Below are 12,605 nucleotides of genomic sequence, written 5' to 3'. Positions count from 1 at the left end.
AATTCCTGCAGAGAAAACAAACTTAGCAGGAAAGCCCATTTCTCCACTCACAATTATACAAGAGAGCATGAAAGGAGAGCTGGAAAGCTTGCTGAACTTTCTAAAAAGTAATTAAAAGCAACGGACTTTTGAGGAAATGTGTCAGATTTGGCAAGGTTTTCTTTGTAAAAATGCACCTTGGTAATTGTCCAGAATTCTGTTCTTCCAGTTTGGAAACGTTTAAAAATTCTGACACATAATGAAATGGTAACAATACAGATCATCCTAAGAAAAACAGGGAAAGAGGAGAAATTTAACTTCCTCATCCCCTCAATCTTCCCTTCTGTCAGACTCCCAATCCCCCATGATTCCTGGAGCTATCAGGAGGCACAGACCCACCTCCCCCCGCCCCCAGAGTTTAATGATTTAGTTAGAAACTAAGTCAATCAATCAATTAATTACAGGTGTGAGTAAATAAAAGGCAACTCAATTTAGATTTTTGAAGGCAAAAAGTTACATTTAGTTTTACGATTGAAAATAAAGAAAAAAATACTCTTTAAATCGTAGAAATGTATGCATCTCCTTTACTGCACGACAGCAAGTAAAGGAGAAAGATGGGGGATGAAAAAGAACATATTCGAGGGGGAGGGGAGTATGAGGAGCCCGAAAGAGACTGAGTAACAGATGGCTGGAGGCCTGCTCAGGGAGCGCAAGAAGGAGCACAAAGGGAAAAACAGAAGAAGAAACAAAGAATGAAGAGTTTCCTTTCACTAGGAACCACATCCCCCACCTTCTAACTTTCGGGGCCATCTCTACTAAAGACTTTTAAATACCGTTGTACTTCTGCCCGGAGAGACATAAACCGGAAGGTACTCCACCACGTGTCAAAGCAATCTGAGCAGGCAGGACCCAGGCGTCCCTCCTCTTCTGCCCCACTTTATTTTTTTTTTTTAATTTTTTTTTCAACGTTTATTTATTTTGGGGACAGAGAGAGACAGCATGAACGGGGGAGGGGCAGAGAGAGAGGGAGACACAGAATCGGAAACAGGCTCCAGGCTCCGAGCCATCAGCCCAGAGCCCGACGCGGGGCTCGAACTCACGGACCGCGAGATCGTGACCTGGCTGAAGTCGGACGCTTAACCGACTGCACCACCCAGGCGCCCCTTCTGCCCCACTTTAAAGAACCACTAGGGTTACGTGCCAGCCTGGCCTTTTTCCATAAGATGTTATTATATTATCATCTGTACAGAAGTGACATAACCAGATTATGGGAAACTTGTAAAATAAGAGGGGTAAAAGTAAGTCACCACAATTACACCAACACAATCGCCATGAACATTTTGGTTTATTTCTTTGCCATCTTTATTACTAATTATTTTTTAGGAGTAACTTGAGTCCCGTATCAAATCATAAATTATGTGCACTGCTCGGATTCAAACAGGTCTGGGTGTCTGGCAGGGAGGAGGAAGAACCCCAGGAATCCATTTTCAGGAAAGACCAAGGAGTAGTAACTAACCTTTACACAGAGTGATGCCTGTGCCTGACGCTGTTTTAGACACATACACGTGTTAACACGTTGAATCCTTACTACAAGCCCCAAAAGAAGGCTCTATTGTGACCTGCATTGTGCAGATGAGAAAGCAGAGGCATAGACAAATTAAGCTACCTGCCCAACGCCATGGACAAAGAAGAGTCAAGTCTCCAAACCAATACTTTCTCTAGAACTAGCCTGTAACCACTGCACCACACTGCCTCCCACTGAGGCATGTAAGAAAGAACCAGACTCAGTCACACTTACCCCAGTGCAAAGCTTCAATGACCAAAGAGCAGTTAGTCTAGGTGGGCTTAAGTGTAACTCACACAGGACCCCTCCACCTACCCCAAAGCCTTCAGTGTATCTTTGGAGAAGGGGGGGCGGGGGGGGGGGGGGGTGTAAGGGCTTAGCCACTGAAAGAGCCAAAGGTGGCCTTGCTCCAAACCCCTCCCAGAAAGGGAAGAGGGCTTGTTCAGACTCAGAGCAGGACCCAGTCTGAGCAGGATTCTGATGTGCCCAGCAGGTGCCAGTACATGGGGTAATGGCAGCACTCAGATGGGGAACTGGGGATGGAGGATGGGCAGCAGCCCAGTTCAAGCCGCACCACAGAGGCACTCTCTTAACTCGAGCGTTTTCTCTTCTTCTTAAAAAAAAATGTTTTTAATGCTTATTTATTTTTGAGACAGAAAGAAACAGAGCATGAGCAGGGGAGGGGCAGAGAGAGAGGAAGACACAGAATCTGAAGCAGGCTCCAGGCTCCAAGCTGTCATCCCAGAGCCTGACATGGGGCTCGAACTCACAAGCTGAGAGATCATGACCTGAGCCGAAGTCGGACATTCAACCGACTGAGCCACGCAGGCACCCCTCAAGCATTTTCATTTGAGGAGGAAGGGACGGAAGAGGAAATTACTGACCAAAAATAAATATTCCCATGTCATCATAATTTACACACTATTGAATACCACTATCATGATGATTTACTAAGAGGCAGTAACTTGATTTCAGTCACTGATTACTAAAATTTCCAGCAATCTACCATTAACAGCAGAGCCTCATCTTGGGGCTTCTGAGCTTGTTTTTGAGGGTCTGGAAAGCTCTTTGGGCTTCTCTTCCTCCAGCACCGACTCATTCTCAAGACCACTGACTGCACCAATGTCCACGTCCTCAGACAGGCCCTCCCTGGAGCCTCAATCTAACGTCACCTCTCTTAGCCTTTCTTATTCTCCCAGTCCCCTGTCCTTTTCCTTCACAGCACCAATCACAATTCATAAATCATAAATATCTGTGTTCATTTCTGCAACATCTCTCTCCCCTCATACGCCATGAGAGCGGAAATCATGCCTGTGCTACCACCACTGAAGACTAGTACAGGGCCCAGTCCAGGGTCCGGCACATAATAAGCACCCAAACATCTGATGAATGAATAAATGCATACACTGAAGAATTTAAAAAAGTCACCTCCCCTTACTTCTCCAAGTACTGCAGTAATCTTACAAGAGGGAAAGGTGACATTTCCACCACAGGGTGTATTTTGTGCTCTATTAGGTAAGCCACCCAACCTCAGGCTCCAAGCACAAACCCAAGTTTAAGCGGAAACTTGATCAGTCAAGACCGATCTACAAACAAACACAGAGTCAATGCCACTCTTGTACACCAGCAACACCAATCAGAGATACGAGACACAAATCCATTCACAATGACCACGAAAACCATGAGGCACGTTGGCACAAATCTAACAGAAGATGTAAGAGTTTCAGACACAAAATGATAAAATTTCATCAGAGGACATAAAAGACATAAATAAATAGAGAGGTATATCAGGTCACAGATGGTAAGCCATGAAGCCCTAAAGATCTCAATTCTCCCTGCATACTATATACATGCAATGTAATAACAATAACACAATTTTTTTTTTTTTAAAGCCACATGCCTAGCTAATGGGAACAAGCTCCCCAGTATGGAGAAAGAGGCAAGAGTGTAATGTGTGTGTGACACATCAACAGACACAAATAGGGAAAGTGTCATTTTTGTGAATTCCAGTAATTTAACTATTAGGGGTGTGCAACATTCCTTCTAATATTTTGACTGTTTTAAATATTTTCTCTTTGTTTTAAGCGGTGAAACAGTAAATGCTCTAAGTTCAGAAGAGCAAGAGTCTGGGGGAAACTGGTTGAGATGAGAACAAACCTGGTTGTGAAAGACGTGTAACAGGGGGGAGAGGGCCTTCCAGAGTGAAGGAAAGCTCCAGGAGAATAATGAGGTCAAAAAGCTTAAGACACACCTGAGAGTGAACCAAGTGTGGCTCACATCAAACGAACACACATTCTCCTACAAAGTCAGCTGGTAACGGCTCTAGAAATGGTACTGTGAAGTAACTATAGCAGTGTTGTCAAATAATGACCCCTGCCAGAAGGGGTTCAGTGGTCACACAATGGGGACATGTGCATACTGTATCTCTCTCTTGGATAGTCATAGTCCGCAACCACAAGTGAAAGGCCATAACAAGTCTTTCTGCAAAGAAACCTATTTAAAATGTTATTGAACCAACACCTACTTCTCCAAGGAACCCTTTCTGAAGTACACATCCACTCACTTTATGGGATTTTTTTTTTTCAACCTAACTTTTTATGGAACAACCCACTTTGGTAATTGCTACATTCTACTAACCCAGCATTTCAGAGGCCTGAGCCAGAGCAGAGGCTTAAGGACTTGGAAATTAAAGGCAATAATCAACCAAATAAAACAACTGAATGGATGGGTCACAGAAAGTGGAGAAGTAGGGAATGCTTCTGGAATCCCAAGTCCAGATGATGATGGGAATCCTATCAGCACAAACAGCCAAGTCAAAAGAGGATCAACTATTAGGTACTGGGTACTGAGCTCGAATTTAGATGGACTTGGGGAGACAATGAAATATTCCCCTAGAAGGAACACTGAGCAAAAAGTTAAAAGACTACAGTCAAGGAGCACCTGGGTGGCTCATGTCATGACCTCACGGTTCATGAGTTCGAGCCCTACCTAGGGCTCTGCACTGACAATGCAGAGCCTGCTTGCGATTCTCTCTCCCTCTCTCTCTCTGCCCCTCTCCCACATGCTCACTCTTGGGGCGGGGGTGGGGGGGGGGGCTGTGAGAAAAGAAAAGAAGACTACGGTCAAGTTCCCAGATCTGTCCCAGGTCAACTTCATGAACCTAAGCAGGTCTCAGATACAATGAAGGGGTTACAGCAGTGACCTTCAGGCTCTTTCAACTTTAATACTCTACTATTCCAAAAATTGGGCACTTGAGAGTCAAAATACCAATACTATCAAGGTCCTTTGAAGATGTGAAATATATTGAAGATAGAACAAAAATAAACAATTCAAGAATCTGAATATATGAATTTAAATATATGAATGAGAAGTTTTTAAGAGATCATGCAATTAGAGATATTTAAAGTTATCCATGAAACCTATGAAGCGATGAAATCTAACTCCAGCCCCCTGCCCCGATGTCACAGAATACTGTGTTAACTTATATTCTGCTGCTGCACAAAGCAGAAGCCTGAATCTCACCCAATGTGACAATTCATATGTTTTTATGAATACCTCTCCACACCCTGAAGATTTCAGGCAAATGAGAACTTCTTCCTAGATGGCTCACCACATCAGGGGTAGATCAAAACTGTGGTCAGCCTATTACAACTGTTAAGCAGAGTGCCTACAAAACACTAGCCATGCAGACTGACCTAAGCCCAGGGTTCATAAAAATTAAGCTTTTCCTGGGGTGCCTGGGTGTCTCAGTTGGTCAAGCGTGCAACTTCGGCTCAGTTCATGATCTCACGGTTCATGGGTTCGAGCCTCACATCGGGATCTGTGCTGACAGCTCAGAGCCTGGATGGAGACTCCTTTGGATTCTCTGTCTCCCTCTCTCTCTGCCCCCTCCTCTGCTTGGGTGCCACACACTCACTCTCTCTCTCTCAAAAATAAATAGGCTTTAAAAAAATTTTTTTAAATTAAGCTTTTCCTAAAAGCATTTAGCCTGGGATTCTAAAATGAATAAAATCATGATGATCCTTCTGAAGTACTTTCAAGGGGAAAAAAAAAGATCAGCTAAGAACCGCAAGTAGCCCTGTAGGGTCTAATAACAAAGAACTTAAAAGGAAGCAGCATTCTGGGAGAAGAAAGAAGGAAGGTACGATGGAAAATGCAAGCAGGCTAGCAGGGATTTTTCCATCAAGGCTGAAAAGTTTTTGAAAAAACCAAGAGTTGTTGCTGCTGTTTGTTTTGATTGAAGTGTACGAAAACTACTTTCGGGCAACCAGTGAAAATCAGCAGGGAAATGACATGAACACCCCGTTCACAAAACTCAGTAGTTAACAACCTGTTCCATCGTCTTTTCCATTCAATTTTTGAAAACCTCTTTAAGGATGTCGAATTCCTCTCTTTTCTCTTTAACAGGTTTAAAAATACATAAGGTACAATTTTGAATTGTATTTTCATTTTTAACACAGCAAAATGAAGACACCTGTGCATTTCCAAGCTTCCTGGGTCCACCCAGGACCAGTGGGAAAGTCCCTGGAAGGCACAGACCTGGTTTCCTCTTGGCCTCTCAAACTATCAGGGAAAGCCAGGCACCTGGTATTTTTAGAAGCTCAGTGTTGTTTATCTGATAAGAAAAGAAAGAATGTCAATTTTCACTTTTCTCCAGACTTCAACTTCTAAAACTGCCTATCTTGGAAGAATATAAATTCTACACCAACCCTCTTTTTCCCCACCTGGTCCGAAGTCTTGGTCCCTCAGCCCCAGCTCCACAGCGGTGCTCACACCATTCCACTCACACACGTCGGGCCCTGACCTCCAACTGGATGACCAGCAGCACACCGTCTGCCTTCGGACAGACTAGAGACCAGAGAGCAGACAAGGCCCCTGCAAAGCCCCAGATGGCCATCTCATTCCTGCAGATAAAGAAGTGCCAGGAGAGAGTAAGAAAGAGCACAGGCAAGGAACGGGTCTTTACCAGCAGGCTAAATCCTGTTCCCCAAGTCGCCCTCATCTGGGGGAGACTGAGGCACGATGGGAGAGCCAAGCATGAGGCCCAGAAAAGAAGGAGAAACTGAGAAGCATTTCAACCAAACTGCCCAGCTCTGGACTGGCCAAGGACACCCACGGGAACCCTGACTCCAGCTGACAAAGGAAGCAAGGAAGGCAGCGGGGAGGGACTGTCAAGGGCAGGCCCTCCCTCCAACTCCTTAAAATATACTCCTTACAAGTGGCCCAACGCAGAACGCCTGGGTGGCTCAGGAGGTTAAGCGTCAGACGACATTTCAGCTCAGGTCACAGTCTCTTGGTTCGTGAGTTTGAGGGCTGCATCCGGCTCCACACTGGTGGTGTAGAGCCTGCTTGAGATTCTTTCTTTCTCTCTCTCTCTCTCTCTCTCTCTCTCTCTCTCTCTCTCTCTCTCTCTCTCTCTCCCTCCCCCACTCTCTCACACTCTCTCGAAGTAAATAAATAAACTTAAAAGAAAAAAAAAAAGTGGCCCAAAGCTTCAAAGAACACTGCACCAGGAGGCAGCATGTTGTTCTGGAAAGCACACAGTTCCTGGGCTTACTCAGTTCCCTCATCCACAAATATCTCCTACTGGAGGAGAGCAAGGAGGATTCAACAAAACCAGCTGTAGAGAGTACCCAGCATGAGGCCTGACACAAAAAAGCACCCAACACTTCACCGACAAGAGCAATGACCGTCATATAAAATATGAATGCCTCATTCTTTGGGGACCTGGCATTTCTTGTCCACAAGGCAAATACAGCCGAAGTCTGTGAACAGCCTCAACGGGACTGAATCGCCAGCCAGGCTGAACACAGGAGGAGGGAGGACAGGACACTGGCAGGTGTGAAGGAAAGAAAGCAGGAGGCACCAAGGTCCTACCATACGCCAGGGCCAACCACGCAGGTCGGCACCTTCCCCCATGGAAGGGCACTTTAGACATCCTCAGGATCCACAAAAGGATCCCCCGGGCTCTCCTCCAGGATGCTGCTTCCTAACATCCCAGACAATCCAACCTTCAGGGGCAGGTGTTCAGAGACCCCGGGCCCTTGTGCACCATCAAAGCCTGGAGGAAATGAAACCTCCGACAAAGAAGGAGCGGGCACTGTGCTCGGGGTCCCCCTCACTCTCTTGCTTTTGTTTTCAGCTTTTGTCTTGGCAGCAAGTGTTGGCGTGGCCCTGGTCACCACAGCTGTCACAGTCACTTTCTTCGTGTCACCAACATCCACTCTGGGCACAGTGACCCGCCCTGCTGTGTGTCCTTTGAGGCACAATGGATTTCCTTTATTGCTTTTTAATGCATGGCCTCCCATCATTATGCTTAATAAAATACGAATGGATGAAGAAGGCACTGACAACTGAAGAGAAACCCAGGAAAGGTGACAGGGGCGAGACGCTGCTACGCATCCCTCACCCTGCTCAGCTGCTAAGTTGGAAGGTGCTCCCCAATAGAGCTCGGCAGACCTCGTGTCTGGCTCCCTCCAAATAGCTGGCGAAGAGGAGGAGACAAAAGTTACCGCACCTGCACCATACTCCCTGAAGACCCCAAATGAGGTCCTAGCTTGAAACAATTACACACGTAAGTAGAACTTACAGTCTTCACAGTCTTGTCTTAGAAACAAAACCAATATTGACTTTCCCATTCGCCCAGGAGCATTCTGAGAAAGCCATAAACAAACGATGATGCCAAGTGTTAAAATCCATTCGGCTCCTACACCGGGTGGTCACTGCCAGGTCAAGGACAGGTGCCTCCTGCCCACGACCGCTCTCCATTCCACCCCAAGGACTGGAGACAGCTTCCATTCCCTTCTCACACGGACAACTAAGCTCGTTTGCTTCCCCTGTGGGGAAGGATGAGCACAGAAGTCCCGTGAAATATGTGTTCCCATGAGCACAGACATGTGATGATCTCAGAGGTATTGTAAAAAAAAAGGGCCCTCGACACTTCCCTAAGGAAGGATGTCTTCTGTAAAAGGCGCCTGCCAGGACCCAAAGCATGTGCTGGGAAAATGTACGGCCTGCTGCTGCGTATGTTTCCAATTCTGATGCCCCACTTCCTCTTCATAATCACATTCCTTCCCTCCTTATTTCTCTTCTAAAAAGACACTCTGGCACTGGGTCTCCAAAGGGTGCTGTTCTATGAAAAGGCTGTAAGATAAAAGGAGCTAAAATGGATTTCAATAAATATAAAATGCTTAAACACTATGTAAGATCTATTCTATTCCACCACTTTTAAAGGTCTCCAAAAAAGAATAGTATTTTTAAGTGTTGGCAGCCTAACTTTTTAAAAATAAAGTTTCCTTCACTTAAAGCTTAGTCACACAGGCCATCACACAGCATAAAGCTTTTTAACAACACAGTTTTAAGGGTTGTGATGTCACTAACTGTGCCTTCCAAACCTATCTCACAGAGGTTCCTCAAAGGATCAGTTACGATAATATACGGGAAAGTGATACGAACTTTGCAAAAGGCGAATCAAATGATCAAACTGTTGTTATTCCTATCATTAACAGATATCATACCATACGGTGTCTACATAAAAGACTAGGGACCTTGGAATCAGAGATCAGGGTTCAAATTCCCCGTCCACCACTTACTAGTTACCTACACAAGTAGGGTGTAAGAGGCCAAGCTACTAAATTCCCTAGGCCTCATTTCAACTGTAAAATGGATATAACACCCACTTCATCAAGCTCTAAGGATTCGTAGTTACGTATGCAAAACCCGTCACACACGGTAAACACTTACTAAAGGATAGTGACAATTACTCTTGGGCTATTTAATTAAAATCCAAATATCCAGCTACTGAAAACAGTAGAAGGGAAGGGGAGGCGAGGAGAGTCTCACCAAAAAGAAGGACAAATGTTAAAAACATGGATCTTACACTCTGAAGATCCCTTGTTAGCCAAACCACTCCCACCCCCACTCCTTCCCCACTGACATCCACAGCTCCTCCTTGCTTTGCATAACTGTGCGGCAACCACGGAGAGTCAGTCTTTAACGCCAGGCTTGACAAAGTGATGATTCATCCCATCCCATGAAGGGGGTGCAGCCAGTAGTCAGCCTCAACGCACAACAGGAGCTCCACGGGGAGAGCCCTTGGCCAGAGACAAGCTATGGAAGAGAAACCCCCTACCCGCACCCCGTGTCCCCAGCAACAGTTAACACAGTCTCATGCTTTGCTTGTTGTTAATGTATATCCCAAGGAGTACTTGGGAGGAATCCAACGGCGCTACATTTTACAGAGTTATTCACAGCACACATGAAGAGTCCAAAATGGCAACACAACAATAAGGAAGGAGTCTCCCTCTGTTCCCTCTGTTTGCTGCCTGTGGCACAATGTTTTGCCAGGCAATGTGTTAGTTATAACAACAAACAGCTTGATGGTTGGACTACATCCCACTTCAGCTTCACATCATAATGGCTCCTGAGGACAAGTCCCACTGCTTCTCAGCCCGGCCTGAAAATGTGACCACATCCCCCCACGAAAAAGACAAACCCTCAGCAGGAGCTTGCACAGACAGCTCTTTTCCATTACCACTTAGTGGGCAGGAAACATATTTTCCCCCTGGAGTAAGCTCCTAATTCCCATGCTAAGGTTAAGAGGCTTTCAAACTTGGTTGTCCTAACATGAATGCCCAATGGGGTGGTTTCACAGCGGGTCCTCAGAGCTGTCAAAGACACGGCACTGGGTCATCTGCTGCCCCTGCCTGCAGCCAGACTACTACACCTGAATGTCTCCTAAATTATCACCACGGTAACTCTAACCTTCAGTCCCACTTTGGGATCCTTCCACTACTGTCCCATAGACACAAACCATGAACGCCTGGAAACGTCAGCCTCCTCCCAAAACAGGTTTGCTTGGAATACCCCATTCAAACAACATTCATCATTCAATGCCCCCTGGCTCCCTCAGCAGGTCAACCTTGTTTCCTCCTGGGTTTCTTGATTCCAATCTAGAAAAGGGTCACTCAACAAACAGCCAACATATTACATTTAATTCTACCTCCCCCCTAAAAAAAAAATTCCCATTCACCATAATGGTAAGAGTTCTTTTTCTTATTCCAGGTGGCCCACATGGGGAGAGTGAAAGCACAGAAGCAGTGGCTTTTCAACTCAAAATCCAAACACTGGTGTGTGGGGTGTGTTTTCTGGGAAAGCCTGCAAAAGAGTTTTTCAACTCAAGTGTTACATAATCTGATTCATTTATTTAGCAATGTCTAATTTTATAGTGGTTTCCCCTCAAACATTCCTGGAAAATTGTTATATACTATATTACAATGGAGAAAATTATTTTATGTCAAAATCAATTCTATAAAGTTTGCCTCATACCCATTCAAGCCAATATCCACTGGCTACACAGATCCAGAGGCACACACATACACACAAATACCCTGATCCATAACAAAAAAAGTCTTCCTCCACTGTAACTAAGATTTGATTTCAGCAAACTAACACCGGGAGCGCCTAGAACTCAAGGAAGTGCACAACTTGTTGAGGCAATAAACTCTCGGGCCACAGCCTGAACAAAGCATTACAAAGAAGCTTCAGAAACCCACACGGCCCCTAGACAAAATGTTGTGTGTTTGCAATCCATTCTCCAGGGCACTCTCATCAACGCCTCCCCAGCCCTCCTCCCGGCCCCCGCTAGCACCCTCCAGGGCTCCCGTACCTAATCTGGTTTTCATTCCGGCCCCGCTCCCTCCCCTTCCCTCTCAACGACCGTGAATCAATCCCATCCCGGGCAGGAAACGAGACCCAGGGCAGCCCCCTCCGCTGCGGCGGAACAAAGGAGCGAGGCGCAGCTGCACGCGCGGGACGCCCCATCGGGTCCTGGACCCCCTTCTCCCCTGCCGCCGCCGCCGGGGCACGCCGCACCTGAACCCCACACCCCAGGACGCCCCATTGTTCTCCCTCCGTTTTCCTTCCCGGAGGAGGCCACTTCCAAAGAACCAGGGGGCCAGGAAACAGCTGTGGGCCAGGGAAATGGAGGGGTGTGGGTGAGAACGGGGAAGATCTGGATTCCACTTTGCCCACAGTGCTAGGAGAATAGGGCAAAGTAAGAGCAACTTAGTTCACAAGCCTGCTCTCCCACCCGCCCCCCGAAACGACTGCGGAGTCACGACCACCGGGCGCGACCTCCAGCACGCGCGAGTTCTCGCCGCAGCGCGGCCACGCCGGGACGAGAGCGCCGCAGCCCCCTCTGACCCGTGCCCCGCGGGCTGCGGCGGGGCCACCGGGACCTCGGGCACAAAGGCGCGGGGCGCCCCCTCTACCGCCCCTGGCGGGCCGCGGCTGGAGCGAGCGGGCAGGGCAAGGGAGAGGGGGAAAGCGCTCGCGCTACCTCGCCGGGCGCCACTCCGCCTCCTGGTCCTCTTCGCGCTCCGGGGCGCGGGCCCACTGCGAGGCTGCGGGGCTCCCGCGGCGGCTGCTCGGCGGAGGCTGCTGGGCGGACGCTGTCCCGAGGCTGCTGGGCGGACGCTGTCCCGCGGCTGCCGACCCTTGGCGCGCCCCGCGCTCCCGCACCGCCTCCACGCGCCGAGGCTGGGCTCCGGTGCGCGCCCGACTGCAGAGAGCTCGGCGGCTGCGGAGAGCAGGGCTGCGGCGGGAGGCGTGCGGCCACTCCCCTCTCCCCGGCAGACGGAGGGGCTGGCCGAGGGGCGGGGGCGGCGACCTCGCCGCCTGGGATTCGCCCCTCCGCGCGCCTGCAGGACCGGGAGCCGCCGCCTCCGAGCCGACTCACCTCCGGCCGCCCGGTGCCGGCTGCACAGCGCCCCCCGGTGAGCGCGAGCGGCAGCCTCCGCACCCGAGGGCAAGCCTAGATAGGGCCGGGAGGGGAGGAGAGGAGAGGGAAAGGGAGGCGTCCCCGCCCAGCGCCCACGGAGAGCACGGCCCTTGTACCTTTTTTTTTACTCCTGAATTCACTAACATCAAACTAGAAATGTAATAACTGGGGCAAGAGGGATGACGCCTAGGAGCCAGCCTGGGGGCACATGCCAGCAAAGACTGGGAGTGTTCTCAACAGTTCCTTCTGCCCTAGATAAAAAAGTTCGGATACCCAAGAATA

At 48.2% G+C, this 12,605-nt stretch overlaps 1 protein-coding gene across 1 annotated transcript in view; it reads right to left on the bottom strand.

Moving 5' to 3' along the window:
* MYO1B (myosin IB) overlaps positions 1 to 12,115 on the bottom strand; it is a 190,144-nt gene extending 178,029 nt beyond the window's left edge. The window contains exon 1 of the mRNA XM_019838395.3: positions 11,883 to 12,115. The gene's annotated coding sequence lies outside the window, so the exon portion shown is untranslated. The remainder of the gene's footprint in view (positions 1 to 11,882) is intronic.
* Between the last annotated feature and the right edge of the window lie 490 nt (positions 12,116 to 12,605).

The sequence above is a fragment of the Felis catus genome, chromosome C1 (genome assembly GCF_018350175.1).
Source record: "Felis catus isolate Fca126 chromosome C1, F.catus_Fca126_mat1.0, whole genome shotgun sequence".
Taxonomy (NCBI): Eukaryota; Metazoa; Chordata; class Mammalia; order Carnivora; family Felidae; genus Felis; species Felis catus.
This window is presented reverse-complemented; position numbering and strand designations above follow the sequence as displayed.